The sequence below is a fragment of the Callospermophilus lateralis genome, chromosome 9 (genome assembly GCF_048772815.1).
Source record: "Callospermophilus lateralis isolate mCalLat2 chromosome 9, mCalLat2.hap1, whole genome shotgun sequence".
Lineage (NCBI taxonomy): Eukaryota > Metazoa > Chordata > Mammalia > Rodentia > Sciuridae > Callospermophilus > Callospermophilus lateralis.
Window position 1 is genome coordinate 87,614,395 of NC_135313.1, and position 22,614 is coordinate 87,637,008.

The following is a 22,614-nucleotide window of genomic DNA, read 5'->3' on the forward strand; positions in this document are numbered from 1 at the left end:
ACTCAACCCTTGAATTGACTTAATGAAACTCTTGCTGTCAGTGACTGAACCCTGCTGCTAATGGTTTCAGAGTTTAAAGTTCAAAAACCAGAGGTTCCAAGAGTTTTCATTCCAAGAGTATGGGCCCTCCTCCTTCCCTACTCTTCCTCTTTGTCCCCCTTTGGCCCCTGCCCTTGTACTTCAGCCAGTGGCTTAGATGGACAACCTGGTTTTATTTATAAATTCGTAATTGGAAAAGAAAAGGTCTTTTTGTCTAATTGCAAGAATTAGCACCTTTAAGACAAAATAATCTGCCTGTGTCTACTCTCCAATAAAAGACATTCCCATCTCAGTCAATTTCTATCTCCAAAATGGCAGCTTTGGTAACTTAGGAACTGGCTTAGTTCTTTGTGAGGAACCACATTAACTCAGACTGGGAACACCTTGGCTTATAGGTTTTAGGCATTCACAGCTTTTAAGCAGTCTCTCACAGTCCTCATTTATGGTGCCAATGACCTTTTTTTTTTTAAGGTAAAATATTCTGTACATAGAACCAAATCATTAGTTATTTATTCTTTCCATTGTTTCACCATTTTCCCAATCAGGCCCCAAATTTTAACAAAAATGATCCTACTCATCTCCTTCTTTACCACCTTATCCCTCCCACCCCAAATAATATACCAGTAATAGACAAAAACTACACACATGCTTGCTGTAAAAATGCAGAATTAACACTGTGGGTTAGAAGGCTGTGGGTGTGGGGATCAACAGTACCTTTTTTTTGCCTTCCCCCACACCCAAGTCTTCAAATTTTGTCTTTTATAGAATTCCCTTTGCCTTTCTCAGTAAAGTGAAGAATGGGTTGCCTTGAAACACTCACCCCTACTAGGATGAGTGTGCAAATTATACAGCTTGGAATGGGCTTTAAAACACTGGGGCTTCTGCAGGGCACAGAAAATAAGCTGGCTCTTTAAAGAACATCTTCTCATACCACCTTTATGGGGTCAAGACATTGGAACTCCTTCCCTCCCTACTTAAATACACAGTCAGAGGTGACAGGGGCTGGTACTCAGGATTGTCATCGTTTATGTCATTATCCTCTGAGGAGTAGGAATGCCACGTCAGTCTTTTCTCACAGAAAGATAAGACAACCTGTGGACACTTGACATTGGCCTCTTTGGTTCAGCTCATCAGAGTTTTTCCATTTCATTAGGAACAGGAGCTCTGGGCTGGAGTCTGTAGTTCTAATAATCTGCTTGGGCTCCAAACCCCAGGTCTAAGTCCCATGGCTTTTCTGACTCTTTTCTTTCTTCTTTGGTTTGCTCACTTCTCTTTTATCTTCAGAATCAGAATCAGCTCTACACTTGCCTCAGTCTGATTTATGTCTCACCCACTCTTTTCTGCAACTGTAGAAGCTCAGCAATGAGGGCCAGTTTTTTTCTGGTGCCTGTGTGTTTTACTCACCTGAGAAACCTTCCACTTTAGGAGGTTCTCCACTTTTTCCAGACAATTGAGAACTTTTCCTACCACATGTTCCTCTTCCTCTTGTTCTACTCTACCTCCTCTACTTTTCTTCTTGTTTCTCCCCCACCCCCAACCCCCCTCCTTATTGCCCTACAGCTTTCTGATGTAAAGGGTGACACTGCTCAGAGCAGCGCCCAAGAGTCCAGAAGGAATTGGTGTTGCAATGGTGGCATGGCATCGCGCTATCCTGGGGAGTGGCGCCCAGTAAAGCCTATAATAGTTTGTTTGTTTTTCATTCTTTTCTTAAGGAAAAAAGTTGTTCATGTCAATCTAATTTCAGCTATATATAATTGACAGGGGAGGGATTATACCCTGTGATTGATTTGCCCCATTCTCCTTTGTATCCCTCTGGGGAAGACCCTGGGCATGGGCAATAGCATTTTCTCACAACAAACATATGTCCCTGATTCCCCAGCCTCCTTTTTCATGCATAATCCTCTGCCAACTGCTGATACTGTTTGGCTCATGTTCAAGATAAACAAACATCCTTATCGATTCAGAAGCCTCTTTCTGATATTTGCAAAGACTAAAAGAAGTGTCTGGATCTAGATGTGTCAGTTTATTATTTTAAACACAAAATTACTTCACACCATGCACCTCCTCATCTATTTACTTTTGCATTTCCTTTCTAAGCCATTAATTACTTGCCACTATACATGTGATCATTGACAGAATCCTGATATATTCCATATGACACTTAGGGCTTCTGCTGCTTTATTCTTTGTGTTATCTAGAAGAGAAAGTCAAAGATGCACTCTCTCGTGAACTGATGATGTCCTACATATAGTTCCTGTTATGGCAAGTGATTTTTTTCCTTATACACCCTATTCTCCAGCAGTTTTCTATCATAAGTTTACCTTTGCTTTGTTTTTGTTTTTAGAAAGTGAGAGCTTTCTAATCCTTTCTTCATTTAAGTAATCCTGCTTTGATCCCTTGATTTTATAAGATAGGCAAACCCAAGTCTAATGTATAATGTAGAATTATTGAAGTAATTACTAATTATTCTCTCTTTCCCTCTTTGTTTTTTTGTCCCTAATGTTTCAGATCCTCTCAACCTCATGAAACAGAATTCTGCCTCTTTTGTCTTCAAGAAGAAGTCCAATGAAGGTTTAATGTGATTTGCTAAACTCATAGCATGCACTGAGCAATGCATGTCGCTATCAAATATTTCACAAGCTCACACCATGGGGTCGGACCCCAAGGCATCCAACCCAACCTTTCTGCCACTTATCCAAAGCCATCACTCCCTAAGTGAACCTCAGCCTCCTAAAAACTGTATCTATTGAATTCCTTCCCTTAACTTACTATTTTAAAAGACAACAGGCCTGAGACACTTGTTACAGTACAGCCATCAGCAGAATCAGGCTTGTTGAGTTAATTTTCACATTCTTTTCCTTAGCATGACAGACCAGGCCTGTACCTTCTAGAACTATCATTCCAAATCTTCAATGTCTTACAACAAATGTTTGAAAAAGAAAATAAGAATGTCTACTTTGTGAAGAAATATAACATTCAAGCAGGAGCAGGAAAAAAAATCTAGATTTAGAAGAAAACATTATTTAGCTTGCATGGGTGTGATTTCACTAAAATGAATCTATTTTAGTGAAATCTATTCCTTTTAAGAATATGGCATCACGATCATAACATCTTATTTTAGATTTGTTCATTGCACTTAAGTCTTTGCCAAGAAAATAGTCAATACTTATCTTTGTCTTTACATCTAAAGGTCCTGTTGAAGTGATGTTCCTGAACAACAAAACAGTCTTAATTTCTCATAGCAATTGGTCCCAACCCTGTGCCTTGGAACTCCAGGTAACTCAGTGAATTTATTGAGCTCCCTCCTCAACAATTTCATATCAGGTAAGTTGTAATTTCCTTCCATCCAACTGATTTTATAGTTATGTTTATTACCTATACTTAGTCATATATTTTTTATATAAAGTTTCATTATATATACACTTTTAAACAGTCATACTAATATGGCTAATATTCCTGTGTGTGTATATTTAATATATTCATATATATTATATATATACACACACACACATGTGTATGTCTATATATGCATGTGTGTATACATTTATATATTTACCATTATATAACTATGCTAAATTGTCATCTTTTTTTTTTTTTTTTTTTAGGACATATATAAAGCCCTGTAGATGTCCCACAGGTCTTATCAGTAGCAAAGTAACATTCATTGGGTTAAATTCATTTTACCTTCTAGAGAGAAAAATAAAATCTATTTCATATTTATTTCTACTAATTTCTATTTCCATGGGCATTCTCCATCATTGTCCTTCAAATTTTAGAACATTACTCTAGGTACTTTGATGTCTGCATTGATGCAATGAAAAATGGCATTTCTACCTCTTCATCTACTCACTTAACTAGAACTGAGACAAAAATTCTTATCCTCTTCATCACAGATTGGAGGAAGAGTCAGACATCCAAACTTCCTGATTCCTTGATATTCCAACCCTTTCTTTTGTCGGAAACTTCCCTTTGCTTTTCTCCACAGCAGGAGTCCTAACTTGTGATCAGCCAGCTGCCTATAGTGACACCACAGTCCCTGGCAGAGTTTTAGCTGTCCTGAGGTGCTGCAGCTGAATACTCAGTGTTGTGTCCTCTTAAAGGGGATCTTTCAAGAAAAATCCATAGGCTTCATAAACACAGAGGGAGGCCTGCCACTGAATTCTGATTCCTCTCTAACCTCCAAGTTCCTAGAGAGCCTTTTAAGATACCCTTTTCGTGTTCCTAAAGACTTAATTTCTCTGAACGAATTTTTTTGGGGACAATTGGAGAGAATAAAATTTTATATTTCTATGAAATAAATAAAAATAATATGTAGCTGTAAGTGGGTTGTCTTAATTGAGTCAGATCTACTAGTTCGTTATAGCTTCTATCAGCAGTGTCATTTTGTACCTACTGATGTTTTCTAAATGAGAAGCTTTTTTTTTTTTTTTTTTGTAGGCAAGTTTCTAAGCTAGTTGTCAATCCACTGGCATGTGGTATACTTAAGGAGTATTGTTAGAAAATAAGGAATTACATGTAGGTGAACTTAATACTTATCTTTCTCAAAATAGCATCTTTTCAACTGTGTGTAAAGATCATCCAGCTACTAGCAGACTTCCCTATCCCTTTAGGATAAACAGCAACCCTCACAGGCAAAGCACAATAGTTCTCACAATATACACCCTTTCTCTCTCCCACATTCCCATTTTTCATGACTTAGATTTAAAATCTTAAACCACAACACATTTTTCTATAAGGGGATTGAATGGCAGTTTCCCTGAAGTTATTAACACTTAAAACCTATACATGTAAACTTATTTGGGAAGAAAGGAAAAGGTCTTTACAGATAAAATTAAGTTATGGGTATCAAAAAAGATCATTCTGGTAAACCCTAAATCTAAAGATAAATATGTATTTGAATAGAATGCAGAGAGAGTTGCTGATGAAAAGCCAAGGCAGAGGTCAGAGAGATGGTATTCTTGCAACCACCAAAGCTGGCAAAGGCAGGGCACAGAATCTCCCCTAGAACCTCTGGAGTGGGCACATCTCACTGACTGTGGACTTTTAGCCTTCAGAACTGTGAGGGACTAAATTTCTGTTGTTTCATGACAATATTTGAAGCCATTTGTTATAGCAGCCCTAGGAAACTCATATAAGGTCGAAAGAGTAAATATTTAGGTTTTGTGAGCCATATGGTCTCCATAGCAACTATTCAACTCCACTTTGTAGTGTGAAAGCAATATACAAACAAATGAGCATGACTGTGATCCAGTAAACTTTATCTATGATTTTTCCTATGTCAAAAAAATATTATTCTTCTTTGCTATTTTTTTAACATTAAAAAATGTAAACACTATGCTTGGCTTACGGGACATGCATAAATAAACAGTGGGCCAGATTTAGTCTGTAGGTTATAGTTTGTGGTTTCTTTCTCTGGAACAGGAACCATCAAATGGAACAGCATTGATTATGCAGATGATACTCATTCTGGAGATCAGTTTGAATGTCTGATTCCACTCATCTTTGGAAATGCCCTTTGTTTTTAAACTCAATTTCTGATGCCTTTGAAAAACCTACGTGAGTACCTCTTTTAAGAGTGTAGATAGTACCTCATAGATAGACTTGAACCAAAACTACATGGCCAGGGATTCTGCTACTAGTACCCACCAACACATATCAAACCAATATTCTTGACCTTATCAATAGATTGGGAAAATTATTCTAAACATTGTATTCTTATTCAAATGAAGCAGGGAATTTGATTATGTCTCATTTTAGAGACTGTGATTTCATTATTCCAGGATGAGCTCCCCTGTCACTGTAAAGAGCTTCCTGGGCAATATTGGCTTCGGTACATGATGCTGAGAAGCATTTGCTTGCAGAGACCCTAAAACTGTAAGTCATCCCCTTAGCCACCAGCATTCATATGCAGTTGCAAAGGTCCTTGCTCCCAAGCATCTCAAAATTCTAATATGGCTCACTGCTTTACCAGCACAATGTTCCCACACAGTGTCTTTCTGGTACTCCCGAGGAGAAAAGTTACACCTGTCAGAAGTTTGACAGACTGTTGAAAAATTTGAAATCACCTATGTCAATTGGGAATTAAAAAATGCTATGGGGATTTTTTTCCCAAGATAGTATAATTGCGAAGTTTTTATCAGGATTTAAAAGTCAAATAAAGACACTTGAAATACATGATGAAGGGATCTCCAATATGTCACTGAAGGAATCTGTCCCTCTTTGTCATTTAGACACACTCTGTACATGCACTCTTCCACACTCTTTCTACTAGCCTCATTCCTGTTTCAAACAAGGAGAACCTAATAAGACTCAGATGGGAGATTTGTGACTATTCCCAAAGGAAGGAGTCACTGCTTCTGAAGATATCCTGTTTGTTCATTTTCTTTTTCTGATTTCTTTTCTTTGTTTTGTTTCTGGATCCCTCTATCTTTCTCCCAGCTTGTATTGTCAATTTCTGTTAACCTCCTCTTGGGAGCTCTCCCGACAAGTGTGGCAATAGAGAATGGCTTTGAATAAAACATGCATTCTATACTTGATATCAAGTCCCTGTTTCTCATACATCTACAGGAGGAAAATAAATAGCTTTGGACCTAAAAACCTAGCAAAGCTGTTTCTAACCTATGTGAAAATTTATAGAAGCTTTAAATGTATTAAATTAATCACAATCTTTAGGTTATGACAAGAGAGCTTTTTTTTTTTCCTTTGAGCACCATTTTTTTGTGTGCTAAACATTTATTCTGAAGCATTTAATGTGTCTCTTCAAATGTACTTAAAAGACTTTTGCTAAAATGTACCCAAAACCATGTGAACTTAAAAAACAATTTTATTTCTAGAAGTGATTTAAGTGGATGTATCTAGTAGCCTCTAATACTAGAGCTGTCACTGACAAATTTAATAATTATAATAATTAAGATGAATCAATGAAAAGAATGACCTTAAGACATTTGGCTCATCTCTGTGACTAATTTGTAACCACTTACATCACTGATGACATGAAATACCACATAACTGGTGCAGAATTCTAGACATATCATCAATATATTTGATCAAACATGTTTGTTCATTGATTTTTATATAGCACATGCCACTTTTTATGAAAATTACTTATACTTTCAAAAAAGCTTTGTAAATATTTTAAGAATTATTGCCTTAATTTTTTCTTTCACCAGAACTCTAGTCTTAGGAGTAGACAATAATGTTAAAATAGCTTAATAAGCAGACAAGCAGCTGTAGTCCACATAGACATCTATTTCATATTATGCTAAAGGGCAAAAATTATACTAGGTTCACTTTTTTATGAGAACTTACAGCTCAGGATAATAGGGATTGGATCATTATAAGCAATAAAGTGTTAAAGGAGGATAGTTTTCTGAATCTAAAAAGTAAGGATTCAAAACTTCGCCTTGCTAGTTACATGACTGATATTTAACTTATAGGAATATATGTTTTCTTTGTAAACTTTGGTGAATTCCCATGTAGGATCTAGAAAAAAGAAAAAGTTTGTGTTGATGGCTTTGCCTATAGAGTAGTCCATCAAGACTATGGTAGTTAATATTATTCTTTTGATTTCCATGTAGTGCATGCTTGGGTTTGGTAACATTAATGGGATTTCTCCCTATTGTTCACATTGTTCACCAACAGAGGCAAAAGTATTATTAATCTTCCACAATATACATTTTTATACCTTATCTCAAGAATGAAAACACACACACACACAGGCTTTAAAAAAAGTCAAGATAAATTCAAGGATAACACAGATGACATGAATTTCTAACATCAGAAATGAAACAGGGGCCATCATTACTGGTTTAATTGGTATCAATAGAAAAAAAACAGAAAGAATAGTGAAATAAGAAAGAAAAATAGAAGAATATTAAAAGAAAAAGCTCTGTAATCACAGATTTTATAATTTAGATGAAATGGACAAACTTTGGAAAAAGAACATTTTTAAAAAAAAATTCACACAAAGAAATATAGGTAATATAAGAATGATATTTATTAGAGAAATTGAATCAATAGTTAATAATATTCCAAAATAGCAAACACTGGAACTTAAAGGGTTCACTGTGAATTCTACCAAACATTTAAATGATGATATATCAGTTCTCTATAATTTTTTGAAGGATATAAAAACAGAGGGGATGCTTCCCAGTTTATTCTATGAGGTAAGTATTATCATTATTTTAAAAGAAGATAAGTCATACAAACAAGAAAATCTACACATCAAAATTTCTCATCAACATGTTTAAAAAATTCTCAAAAAATTTTTAGTATACTAAACCCAACAAGGCATGAAAATAAATGTAGTTCATGATTAGATGTGATTCATCTCAGGTCTGCAAGATTGGTTCAACATTTGAAAATGAATTAATGTTAAACTTTTATATCAAAAAAGAATCATATGGTCTATCTTTTGAAGCAGAACACACATTTGACAAAATTAAATTCATAATAAATATTTTCATCCAACTAAGCATAAAGGAGAATTTTCTGAGGATGGTAGAACTTACAAAAGAACTCTACAGCTAACCTCATCCTTACAGGAGATAAATTATAAAGGAAATTGTAGCTAATCTGATAAGAAAAAGATGAAAAAGGTACACCAAAGGAATAGATAAAACTATCATCATTCATAGATGATTGTCTATGCAGAATATACAAAAAAATTGACAGAAAACATCTCTTAGAACTAATAAACAATTATAAAATTATGCAAGATACCAGGTCAATATTCAAAAGTTTCTATATGCCAGAAATAACAAGTGGAATATAAAATTTAAACAGATTGCCATTTATATTAGCATTCTCTTTAACATGAAAAAAGTCATATACTTAACAAACTATTGTCAGAATCTACATGAGAAAAGAGACAAAACCTAAATAATTGGAGACATATCTTATGTTCGTGGAAGGAAGACAATATTATCAAGAGATCAGTCCTTACAAACTTGAGTTATAGACGCAAAGGAATCCCATTCAAAATTCAAAATTCCATTATTGTACCTATATTGACAAACTGATTCTGAACTTCAGGTAAAGAAGGCAGAAGGCTCAGAAGAGTCAACACAGTATTAAAGAAGTAACTCTGAATATTGGCACTACCTGATCTCGAGATTTCCTAAAAACCAAGGTAGTGTAACATTGGTTTTTTTAAAAAAATAGACAAACAGAATGATATCCCAGAAATGAACCCACAGAAACATATTCAATTGATATTTGTAAAAGAAGCAAAAACAATCCTGTAGAGAAAGAATCACTTAACAATCCTGGAGCACGTGAATATGCACGGGCAAAAAAGGAAAAAAAAAAAAAAAAAAAGAGAGAGAGAGAGAGAGAATAGACTTCATATCTTTCCAAAAGTTGACTCATAATCTAAATAACTTTGAATTTGACAAAGACTTTTTAGATACACCAAAAATATAATCCATAAAAGAATAATTAATAAATTGCACTAAAATAAAATTAAAGGAGAGGAAGGAATGGGGAATGGGGGTAGGAAAGATGGTGGAATGAGATGGACATGATTACCTGAAGTACATATATGAAGATGCAAATGATGTGACTCTACTTTCTGTACAACCAGAGAAATGAAAAATTGTGTTCTATATGTGTACTATGAATTGAAATGCATTCTGCTTTCATGGATAATAAATTGGGATAAACAATAAATTTAAAAAAGAATTAAGTCTATTAATTAAAAATTAACAAAATTTAAACAAAACTCTGAGCTTCATTCAAGGCTTTTAGTTATGAAAATATTATGGTTTCATTTCTTCTGAAAAGTCTGACTTCCTCATCATGACACTCAATTAGCATAGTTAATCAACAGTCTGATGCTACATTCATCAGAATGGTATTACTTAATGAGAAATAAACAATTTATAGTTAGTAGAATATGCAAGGTCTCTGTCAAATATCTCTATTTTTATTTTCTGTGAAGTTCTTTCAAAAGGAAAAAAATTCCTTTTTAAAAGATTTAAAATCTAATAAGGTGGGGAAATAATTTTAAGTTCACTGAAGCTTAAAATTATTACAAAATTACTGGTGGCAGAACTGTTTCCAAACTTAACTCTTTTTGTGGACACAAAGTAAACCACAACATTGTGCTTATCTGTGGTGGAAATTGTGACAACTCTAGGAAATCGAAATGCAGTGTCACTCTTAGTTTTTCTGTTTTCTAAGGACATCACTATCCCTCTGAAATAAAATATAATTAGATGAGAAATGCCATAAGATTTTATGCACACAAACGGGCACATGTGTACTATTGTAAACCCCTAAAGAAATACTTTCTTTTCAAATTGACAGAACCTAGAAAGCACCTCTTTGGAAAATAACATTAATCTGGTATAAGCCAGAGGCACTGCGTTTTATTATTGTTCCCTAACACCTTGAGAACAATTGCCAATTTGAAGATTTTGCTCAATGCTCTGAGTGATGTTAGTATCTATCTTTTGTCAATCATAGATAGCAAGTGAAGTTCTCCTTCATTTTATTCAGATTTATACCATGTCATTTAATAGAAAGTCACATGTTCTAGAGAGGAGCCTTAGATATAGTTTCAGCATGTGCTATCAAATCACACAAATATTACTATTATTGATGCAAAATGGAAAAGAGCTGGAATGAAGCTAGTTAATTATTTGCCCTTTCCCTGACTCTTAATTTATAAATTATGATTTTCCTGGTGATGTCTTAGATTTTAGAGAGATAGCGTTAGTCAAAAGCACCACAATTACTCAGTTTTATAGTAACAGACTGCAATAGAATCGACATTTGACCTCTTAAGTATTTAAATTTCTGTACTCAATAAGTCCAATTAAATTTTTTCCCCAAGGGAATATAGCATCTATTTTGATAACAAACAAAGCATATAAGAATAAATATGACAGATATTTCAGATATTTGTGTTATGTCCATTAATAGGATAAACAATAAATAATAAAATTCATTATTTTTTAATTTTTAGAGTAAATTTTAATAAAAAAATTTAATGTGCTTTTATTCAGTATTAGGCATCTTTATATGATTCATTTAGATCATCATAGAATTTTGTGAGAAAATGTTATTATCATTTTATGTTGAGGAATCTAAGACCAAAGAGATGACATAACATGGGGGTACATGAGAAAAGTTAGAAAAAATTAGGTGGAAACCAGATTCCAAGTATGAAGTTCAGATCTTGTATCTTTTGAATGAATCACTCAGCCATTTTCTACAGAGTTATTTCTTTTTGTGCCTCTGATCCATTCATTCCCTTCAGGGAAGTGGCAGGTAAGGACATGCTCCTAGAAGAAAAGAAAGAACACAGGTTTCCAACTTTAATCACTGTCAACTTGACCTTCAGGTAAGTGGATAAATGATCTTTTCTAGAAGGAAGAGACGTATGCTGGGATATTTCCCAGCAGGCTCTGTTCTATTACCTTTAGTACAGGGACAACCATGCCTGGCTCCCCAGAGAACACTGTGCAAGCTGTACTGCTCTCTGCAAGTGCTCCCTGCTCTCTGAGGAACTCCTGAACCTTACTCTTGACACCTCTCTTTTTGTGGCCCAGAAGTATATTTCTGACAGACCAAGGAAAGGCCTGGGAATCTACTTTTGAAATTCAAGATTTCTTTCTACTTTATGGGAAGCTCTTGGTAGCCAGTATCCTGAAATTTTTATAAATCTTCATATATATGTTTCTGGTTTATGTCTATTTGGCTACCTCGACTGGTATGTTAGCCATCTTGCTAAACTGACCATTGTTAGCATACATGTATAGCTGACAAAATGTGACCAGGGAAAGCTGGTAGATTAGGAGCTCTACAGTAATTGTAAGATTCCATAGCTATGGGTGGCTGGTGTGTCTGTGCCACTATTTCCTCTCAATTCCTGAGACGGTGCTAGATCTCTGGGAAATGTTTTCATTTAGCACAAGAAGTTAGTAATCACTGGTCTATGGAGAGGTTGCTCAAGGGACTGGTGGTATGGCACCATCAACAGATGGTGGAAGGAAATGAATATTGTGGAATTAAGCTCCAAGGGAATCTCAATCAGGCCAGTTAGAGCTATTCAATTATATTATAGGGGGACTTGTATTCTGTCAAATATGATGTGAGTAGACCTCTCACTACATGTTTAACCTTTAATAACTCGTTTTTGAAGGTCTAGTCCTCACTTCTATTGCACAAAACTTTCAAATTTCTAAGCCATAGAAGTTGGCAATGGCCTTCATAATCAGAAATAGCAAATAATGTTATATAGTAGAGCTTACACTGGCTTAAATGCATTTTTTCAATAAAAGATTTGCTCTCTATTTCACATTTTTCTAGACTGTTATTAAAGTTAGCTTCAGAACATTGATTCCTTTATGTTAGACTCCCAATAGGCAAGGTAATCGCTTTAAATTTATTACACTATGTGTCTTTTTTTTTAAATCCTCTGTGAAAGAGAGGACAAGATAGAATCAGATGTGCAAGATATTTATTTTGAAAGAAACTTACGAAAAAGCAGGGGTAAACAGGGAGAGGATGAAGATTACAGTGAAGGTCTGACTCTTGTCCAGGGAGGAAGGCACAGCTGGAACACTTCAGAGGATGGCACCATTCTGTGAAAGCTTATGGCATGGTGATGGGGATCAGATAGAATTTGTCCCTCAGATGAATTCCTCACTAGAAAACAATCAGTTTGCATGATAACCTTAGTGCACCCAACCTGTGGTTAGGAAGAAGTTTGGAGAATGGTGATCATCAGTTACTTTCATTATTTGTGTTTTCTTCTTGACCATAGACCATACTCTCTTGCCCCAACCTTTCTTCTAAATTTTTAATTCTGTGCCAGATCGGTATGTAAGAGAATTAAAGATCCTGCTACTTTCCACCAGAAAGCAATTTCCTTTTCTCTGTTAGTCAAATGCTATGGACTAGATGTTTGGGCCCCCTCAAAATTCATTTGTTGAAATCTAATTCCCAATGTGATGGTGTTTGGAGGTGAGGCTTTGGGAGGTAATTCGATTTTGAGGTGGAGGCTTCACAACTGGGATTAGTGCTCTTATAGGAAGAGGATGCTCTTATAGAAAGAGAGGTAGTCTGCTCTCTTTCTTCCATGTGTGTATAAAAATAAGTAGGCAATGTGAAAACTGGAAGAGAGCACTTGTTAGAACTCAACCACGTTGATCTACCATCTTGGACTTACAGCTTCTAGACTGTGAAAAATAAATCTCTGTAGTTTATAATCAACCTAGTCTATTGTACTTTGTTATAGCAAACTGACCAAGACAGCAAATGAGGTAAAACCAGTAGTAATCTTAACCAGTTAGGAATTGAGTTGATTTATGTTGAATTGCGGTTTTAGAACTACAATTTAAGTTTGTCTTTCTTCTTTGGCCTGGTCTTCTTTGTTTCTGTTCAATGTGGTGGTTTCTGTCGTTTTAGTCATGAACATTCCAAAAGAATTGGTTCTGTGCTTTGCAGGTTTTGAGCTTACCATGTTAGCTTCCACACACAAAAATTTAGACTCTGTTACATGTCTTCAGGAAGAAAGAGACTTTGTCTATTTAAAGCAGGTCCCTCTTCTAGCAGGACTCTGATTTGTAAACACCACAATGCCACAGAGATTTTACTCTGTCTTTTTAGATGGCTCAGAACAGCCCTCAAACTTTCTGCTTTACTGCAACTTGCAACAAATTTCTCAGGGGAAAAGTCAGGTGAGCAATGGGGGCTCCTGTAAGAGAGTGATCTATCACGTCAGTATTCCAGGAGAGTACTTCTGCTTGGGTCATGCCTCAGGCAATGCCTAGAATTGATAAATTCTTCTAGTGAAGAAAGTGGCTGGTCATTTTCACTTCCTCTAACAAGTTTTTTGTTTTTTATTTTAGCTAGTTTTTATCATTTACAGTTTTCTGATATGTTTGAAATATGATTTAAGAAACTTGTTCTTTTTTTTTTTTATGGCTGTGATAGGAAACCGCTCTCTCAGTATTCGATGATTTAGAACTATTTACCAATTTATTGTGTAGTGCTTTCTGGGTTCTGAGATAGTTAGAAGGACTTTTTCCCTCCTTTGATCCTATAATTAAAAGACCCATGTTTTCTTCTATTCTTTAAATTATAGATTATTATCCTATTTAAATCTTTAGTCTAGGGTTGAAGGTGCACTTCAGTGGTAGATTGCCTGCCTAGCATGCAAAAGGCCCTGAGTCCAATTGCCAGCACTGGAAAACAAACAAACAAAACACACACAAAACAAACAAAAACAACAACAACAGAAAAAATAAAATTAAATTAAATTATGTGTCTACCTAAAATATTTTCAAAGCTCTATTCCTCTCCTATCAATACTTCCTATTGGATAATTATATCTACTCTCCACCCAATTTCAGATGCTACTCTTATAATATAGTAATACATAAGTGCCCATACATAGTTTGTATATTTTGGGATTTTCTACTCTTTTACTTTGGTCTGTTTATTTACTAATAAAACTCTCCATTGTCTTTTAACTTTGAGACTTTAAAATACATGTATCAGTATGTGGAAGTTTCAGTCTTTTCCTCATTTTTCTTCTGTTTAGAATTTTCAAAGTTTTTCTGTTTAGTACATTTTTCCATGTAAAATATAGAGTTAAAAGAACAAATAGAGGATTTTTAGTGGGATCTCAACAAACATAAAATAATATAAGAAAAATTAGAACCTTTATGATTTTATCTTATTATCCAAACATATTGTATTTATTTTCATTTGTTTGAGACTCATTTATTCTCTTTTACTAGTATTTTAAAATATTTTGTACATGTGTGATTAACTTTTTTTATTTACTATACTCCTAAGAGTTTGATTTTCTGTTGTTATTATAGTAAATGATTTTTCTTCCCATTTATCTTCCATATGTTAGCTGCTGATTTTGATGTCAATGACAATTTAACACCTTTGTTATTCATTTGTGGTTTTTTTCTCTTTTACCAGTCACACTGATAAAATTATAGAATATCTGCAAGCAAAATGAAAGTTTTAACTTTATTATTTAAATAAAATCATAAATCTTTTGAACTCTTCTTTTCAATATTTATTTTTAATTTCTAATTTTTTCTTGTCTGAATGCATTCCATAGTACCTTTGGGCAAAAATTATTCAAAAAGAAGCTGGTTATGGTGGTGCACACCTAGAATCCTAGCTACTCAGAAGGTGACAGGAGGATCACAAATTCAGTGCCAGCCTGGGTAACTTAGAGAAACCCTATCTCACCAAAAAATGAGCTAGAGGTATAGCTCCGTGGTAGAGTCTGTCACGTGTCAATTCCATGGTAGAGTCTGCCATGTGTCAACTCCAGAACAGAACAAACAATAACAACAAACCACTGTCCATGACCTATTTTTCTTGTTTCTGGCTCAACAATGAATGCTTTACTGTTTTCTTATTATCCATATTGGCTTGGCAAAGGAGGTAAATATTTTTTTAAATGTAATTTTTTTAAATTTAGAAGGATTCATCTATTTTTATTTCTTGAATATTTCATTTTTCATTTTTAAGTATTTTAATGATTCAAGAAAGTACACAGAATAAAAATGTCTATGTGAGTAAATAAATTGCAACAAAATGAAAAGCTATGTAAGTTATCAGCCAGGATAAAGATAAAGTAATGGGAAGTTTTCACCCTCTGGCTCACTACCCCTTTTTTATCCCCAAAGTTGAGCCCTTCTCTCACTTCTAACTATATGGCTTAGTGTTGCTTGTAAGTATATTTTAAGATTTTTTTTTTTACTCAATATTAAGTATGTGGGATTCACCCATGTAATTTTGTTCATTTTTACTGGACTATACAATCAGTTGTATAAATTTAAGTTATAAAAAGTGTCAAATGTCACCACATAAAGGTTAATTTATCAGTTTTATTGTTTCTGGCAATTTTTATGCCACATGATTGAGGTTTTAATTTCATGTATAGCCTGTACAAAATAAATACATATATTTGACAATCTATTTTACTTTCTTCTTTATGGAATTAAAAAAAATTCCTGTAATTATTAGTATTAAAAGTTATGCTAAACTCAACAAGGCCAAGTTTTACAATAGATGTGAAGCATCTGAGATCCTCATATATCACTGGTGGGAGTGAGAATTTTACAACCATTTTGGGCAGCTATATATTTGAATGTAACAACTAAAATTAAATATATGCATTCTTTATGATCTGTCAATTCTACTCCCAAAAGTATACTCACTATGCATATGTCTGTTAGGATATTGTATATAAGAATATTCACAGTGACATTTTGCATATTATCCTCAAATTGGAAACATTCCAAGTATACATCAACAGTAAATAAGGTATACAAAAAATAGTACATTTATACAATTGACTTTATAGTCAAATAAAAATGAACACAATCACATGGATGAATGTCACAAACAATATTGAGTAAAAAAGTAAATCCTAAAATATATTTAGAAGCAACACTATGCCACATAGTTAGAAGTGAGAAAAGTTAGAAGGCTCTGCTTTGGAGATAAAAAAAGGGATAGTGAGCAAGAGAGTGAAAGCTGCCCATTACCTTTTATTTGTCCTGGCTGAAAACTTACATAGATATTCATTTTGTTGTAATTTATATACTCACAAGCACATTTATATTCTGTGTACCTTCTTGAATCCTTAAAATACTTAAAAATAAAAAATAAAATATTCAAGAAATAGAAATAGATGAATCCTTCTAAAACTCTAAAAAATATTTATCTCCATTGCCAAGTGTGCACGTGTGGCATGTGTGTGTGTGTGTGTGTGTGTATATATACATATGTGTGTGTGTGTGTGTGTGTGTGTGTATATATATATGTGTGTGTATATATATATATATATATATATATATAGTTTTTCATGTACATTCTTCTTCAGAACATCTGGAATATTGACAATTGAGCTTAAGGTATTATGCATACATGCCACCAACTAAATGCTAATAATGATATTAATATAAAATAATTTTTAAGTATAAACTTTTTTAAGATAAAACTATAAAATACAGAGCAGTAAAAGTCAGCAATAAATATTTTCTGATCCTAAAATTTTGATTCTTCATTAATAATCCTAGGTGGTAGCTACCTAAGATTAATAGTTTCTAGTGTATTATTTCAGAAATTTCTGCATAGGAATACATAATATGTGGTAAGGTAGCATACTTTATAGATTCTTATTGACTTCTCCACTTTTTTTACACAAATAGGTCATCTTTTGCAAATGATAATGCAACTTTGTTTCTTTCACTTAAGATGTAAATTTTGGAATTTAATATATGCATATAATGTATGTAAAAATGTATATATATATATATCATATATACATATGTACATATATATAACATATAACACACTTACTATGTATACAAATGGGCATATATAACATATATACACATTTACTATATCTAGTTTATCCTAGAATTATATATATATATATATATATATATATATAATTTATATATATTATATCTATAATATATGTATAAAGTAAGATTTAATATCAAGATGTATATTGTTTTTTACATATAAATTGATGACATATAGTTATGTAAAGATAAAATAATCATACATGAAAATCAAATTGTAGAATGTATTTTATAATAATACACATGCATTTTATGTATTTTATATTTGTAAATATAAAACATGTAAAACACATTTTTATACCCACACAGATTTTCTGTTTTAAAAAAAATACTTATTTTTTAGTTGTAGGTCAGCATAATATCTTCATTTCATTTCTATTTGGTGCTGAGGTTTGAACCCAGTGCCTCACATGTGCCAAGCGAGCGGTCCACCCCTGAGCCCCAAACCCAGCCGTACCTACACAGACTTTCATTACACTGGTATGACATAATTAATTTTACTAATCCTTCATTGAAGTGTATTTTTCTGTTTCAAAATAGGTTTAAATGAGCATCCTTAAGACACTTTTTTTTTTAACTTTCTACAGAGACATATTATTTAACCAGCTATTGCAGAATAAGGATTGGAGAACTTTTAAACAGAATTATTTAGGTATAGTAACCTCAGATAGTAATGACAACTATTGTCCATTAAAATTTTTCTTTCGAAATTCAAGAAAAAGAAACAGATTTATACAGAAAATCGAGGGTACTGTTCTTACAAACTAATTCTAGCACAAGAGCTTAGAGAAGCTACTTATCCTTGAGTATAAGTAATAGTGGCTATGCAATACATGGGCTAGGACAGGACCAAAATAAGCTTCATTTGGATTGAAATAGTTTCCATTAATTGTACTATTTTTTTTAAGAACCAAAATATGAACCTACTTCAACTGTGCAGTGTCAGATTACACACACAAATATACACACACACACACACATACACACACAATCCTGTCATAATCTTATGGACTTTCAGAAATGCATCAACTTTTTATACTACATAAAGTATATTTACATTGATGTGCATATCAGTTGGGCTATACCATTGTAATTGTTTAGTAACTGTGTTAAAGGATTTATGAAACATTCATTGGAAACTTCAAAAGTTACTTATCTTAGTCCCATGTGTCTGTGTGTAAGCAAGCATTTGGATAAAGTATAAACTGAAGTCAAACTTCAGTCCACATAAATACAGACTTGCATTTACTAGTTTGGTAGTTTGTACCCGCTAGCTTTCTGGAAATGGCTTTATTTCTCATTTTTGACATCTTTGGATGTGTATTGCCATTGTAAAAATATTTCTGAATTAATTAATTCTACATTAAAAATCCAAATGTACTGACTGTAATCAAAGAAACTAAATGTGATGGTTTTCTTTCTTACCCTCCAGATATTGTTCAGCTATTTTTTTGACAGTTTTGTCAAATTTGTTTTATGTTAGAAGACTTCAACCTTTAAGAAAAAAAATCTACTTGTGAGCTGACAATATTTTAAAGATAAAAACCCAACCAGTTTGGTGCCTACAATATTTTTGTTTAAAGTAAAACCCATCTTTAATTGATATTTTAGAAATTTATTCTGTCTTTAAGAAATCTTATACATTAAAAAATGTTATGCACCTATATGAAACTCGAAAGCAAGATAACTAAACTACAACTCTCGTTTCTAGTATTATTGTTACTCAGTTCCAACTGAGAATTAAAGGAGGTTTATGAATTATTGAAAATTATTTACTAATAAAATAAGCCAAGTCCCATGATACACAATTACAGAAACCATTAATACTTCTTGTATAATTACTATAAGAAAGAATAAATAGTCTTATGCCATTAAACATATATTCACTTATATGTGTATAATCTTATCTTAAAACAGTTTAGTTTCTTCCAATGTTTTGTGTTCCAGCTATGAATTTCATTGTTAGGATTTTATGGTTGTATGCTATAAAATTCCATAAGTTGCAGAACTACTAGCCTGGGATTTTCTCTCTTTAAAGCAATAGAATCCAGATGGTATATGGAGGAATTTGATGCTAACTTCTGAAGGAGAAATAGAAATTTCCTTCTTACTGGTGATTTGGCACTCACTGAATTTCCTTACATTTAGATTAGAGCCATATTGGTACTCCTGGCCAATGAACTGTGAGCAGAGTTGTTGTCACTTTGTGGCAGGTGCAGGCAAGGACCTCCCACACCTCTTCCTTCTTTGCTCTTATAACCTTGGAAGCTATACACTTCAGACAGCAACGTGAAAGATGAAAACGACTGGCTGACCTTTACCAGATTTTAAGGGTTTGATCTCGTGCATCGAGTACACTAAATTTAATCTAAACTTACATCTAAACTTAAGAATTAGTATGATCTCAACTCTTATTTTAAGTGATGTATGCAAAGGCAGTAAGACAGTCATTAAATTTAAACAAGGTTCTGCCAAGAAGTAGCTGAGTAGCAAAGCACATTTTAAGGCAAGATAGAGTCATTTCTCAGAATCTGGTGCAAATACATAAAGCTCACCAAAAATCATTCCACCATTTTCTTCATTTTAAAACACCCAAGTTATAAAGGGTTCTAAAGACAGTAAATACAAGATAAGAAAGTAACCCAATACACAGATGTATGTCAAATGTAAATAGATAAAACCATTTATGTGTTGCCAGTCTGAAGTGTAACTAAAAGAATACACCAGGAAAGTTCACTGCCAGGGTCCCTCCTTTCAAGGAAAAGACAATCATTTCCTTGTCATAGAGGAAGACTTTCCAGATCCAAAGAGTTGAGGAACAGGTAAAGATCGTACAATTACAAAAATATGAGTATATGCTAAGTGTTAATTATACTCAGTACCAATAGGAATCCAGTTGAATCAAAGCACACCAAACTCCCTTGATCTAGCAAGTAAAATCTCTAGTAAAGTGATAATATAAAACTCAGAGAGAGAACAGATGTGCTGCAGGAGAACATGCTGATTTTATAGGCACTAAAGTTTCTCTTAAAATAAATACAGTCATTTAAAGTCTTTGAGTCATGGCTGGAGAAGCACCACATGGAGGTGATAGAACAATTAAGTGTCCTGTGGGAAAAAGAAAGAACTGGAAGAGAATCTCTATGGAGCAAATCTTGAATATACAAATTAAATTGTCTGTAAATAGTAGATTGAAACATGTCTGAAACTGGTTCTATAATAGCATAGGAATCTATCATTCAATAAGACTGGTCTTTGATGAGGCATGATCTAAAAAGACTGGGGGAAATAACAGTCACATTGCAACCCAGGCTCAATCTCATCACTCTTTCTCAATTTAGTCTAAGTGGTCAGTTTAGCATTGACTCTGCATGGCTAGTTTCATCACTCCGTGGGCAACCAAATGTGAAATTTCTTCAGTTTTTAAATTTTATTTTATTTTTTTAATGAAAAAAATTGCAAAGAATTCTGAATTTGATTTTCAGCTCTATTTGTTATTTGAACATCTTTGTTTTAAGCTCCTTAATTAGTTGAAGGGTATTCCCTTATTTTTCAAACAGAAATTCTAACTCCTTACTTGTAGGGTTTTTGCAAAGATTAAAGATAGTAAGCTTTGCAAACTCTTAGCCACATAATGCATGCTCATAGCCATTTCTCTTATCTTTTGAAAGAAGGCAGAGCATATGGTCAGGTTTACAAAGGGCCTGGAGGTAAGCTCTGAAATAATTTTTTTTTATTTAAGATTTTGCTTCTAAAATTTCATGTATTAAATAACTTATTTAAGTTTTCTCCACTGAGAAAACTGAGAGGATTACAGTCCTTCAAAGATGTTTTAATATTATATTGAGAATTTAGAACAGTATACAATATTAACCATGCTGACTTTAAAGACTGTTGCAATATTTACTTTTTAAATGGACATATAACCTTTTCAGGAAAAGTGTAATGCATTGTTTTGTTCATATCCACACTTGGATGTCTAACAGGTCTTAAATTTGAAAAGTCCAAACCAAACATATTTTCTTTCCTCTACCAATGTAAAACCTTCCCCACCCCACTCAATCTTTCTAAAGGTCTACTTCTATTCTACTACTTAGTAAGAGTAAAATTTACTTTTATCTTTGTCTTATATTCAAAAACCAAATCAAAAGTTCATTTTTTCAATGACCTTCAAAATACATGGAATTTTAATACTTTCCCTCAACTCTTCTGCTGCTATTAAGGTACAAATTACTGCTGAGGTTCCTGTAGATTATTGCAATTGTCCACACATGGTCTTGTTCTATTTAGATTTTTCAAATAGTCTTGTCAAAAGAGAAATCAGAGTAGTGTTTTCAAAACATGAATGCCAAAAACAGCAGGCCACTGCTCAAATTGCTTCATAGACTCCCATTGCCTCCAGAATAAAAGTTTCTGTCATGGGTCATCACCTAGGTGACCCTTAGCTATCTGTTTCTCATTAACTCTAGAGCTCAGTTTTTCCTTGCCTTAGTCTATCTAGTCATTCTTACCTCACTGATGGGCCTCAAGAAAAACATGCTTTTCATCAGTGAAGTCGGAATGTTCTTCTCCATATTTTCCACCGTTCACCCTCTCACTTCCTCTCTTCAAACATCATCTTCTCAATGAAACCTCTCGACCACATTTACCAACAAGAACACCCCTACCCAAGGGTGTTCCCTATGCTCCTGAAACTGCTCTTTGCTTCTCTTCATGTGAAATGCTGGATAGCTACCTGTTTATTGATTGATTGTCTGAATCCCCTTGTTCACATCTATTTGTTGTTATTATCCTCAGTGTTTAGAGTAGTGCCATATCCTCTTTTCTCAAAATATATTTGTTGAAGGACAGAAGAAAGGGAAAAAGATAACATTTTTATTTTCTTTTTCTGTGTCTTTAGATTTCCAAAGAGAGGGAGAGATGCTTTGGAAGTCACAATCCATCTCCAGCATAGTCTCTCTTAAGACATTTGTCAGGTGACTTGGAGAGAGAAAGTAGTCACTGTCCTAATAAAGCCTCAATGCCTGCCCACCCCCAACATCTGGAAGAATTTGGACCTTGAAGGAATAATGTAGTCTCAGTTGTTTGCCAAGGTATTTTGCTGATTCTGCAGGGAACAACCCACCACAGGAAGGTGGCACTGAAGGTTACAAATCTGGATTACCTCACTGGTCAATAAATAACTCTCCAAGTACATTGTGAATTCTGTGTCCTTAGA

General features: G+C 33.7%; 1 pseudogene; it reads right to left on the reverse strand.

Annotated features, from left to right (window-relative positions):
- Positions 1 to 975: 975 nt before the first annotated feature.
- The window catches only part of LOC143642158 (chromobox protein homolog 1 pseudogene), a 64,341-nt pseudogene continuing 42,702 nt past the window's right edge, over positions 976 to 22,614 (reverse strand).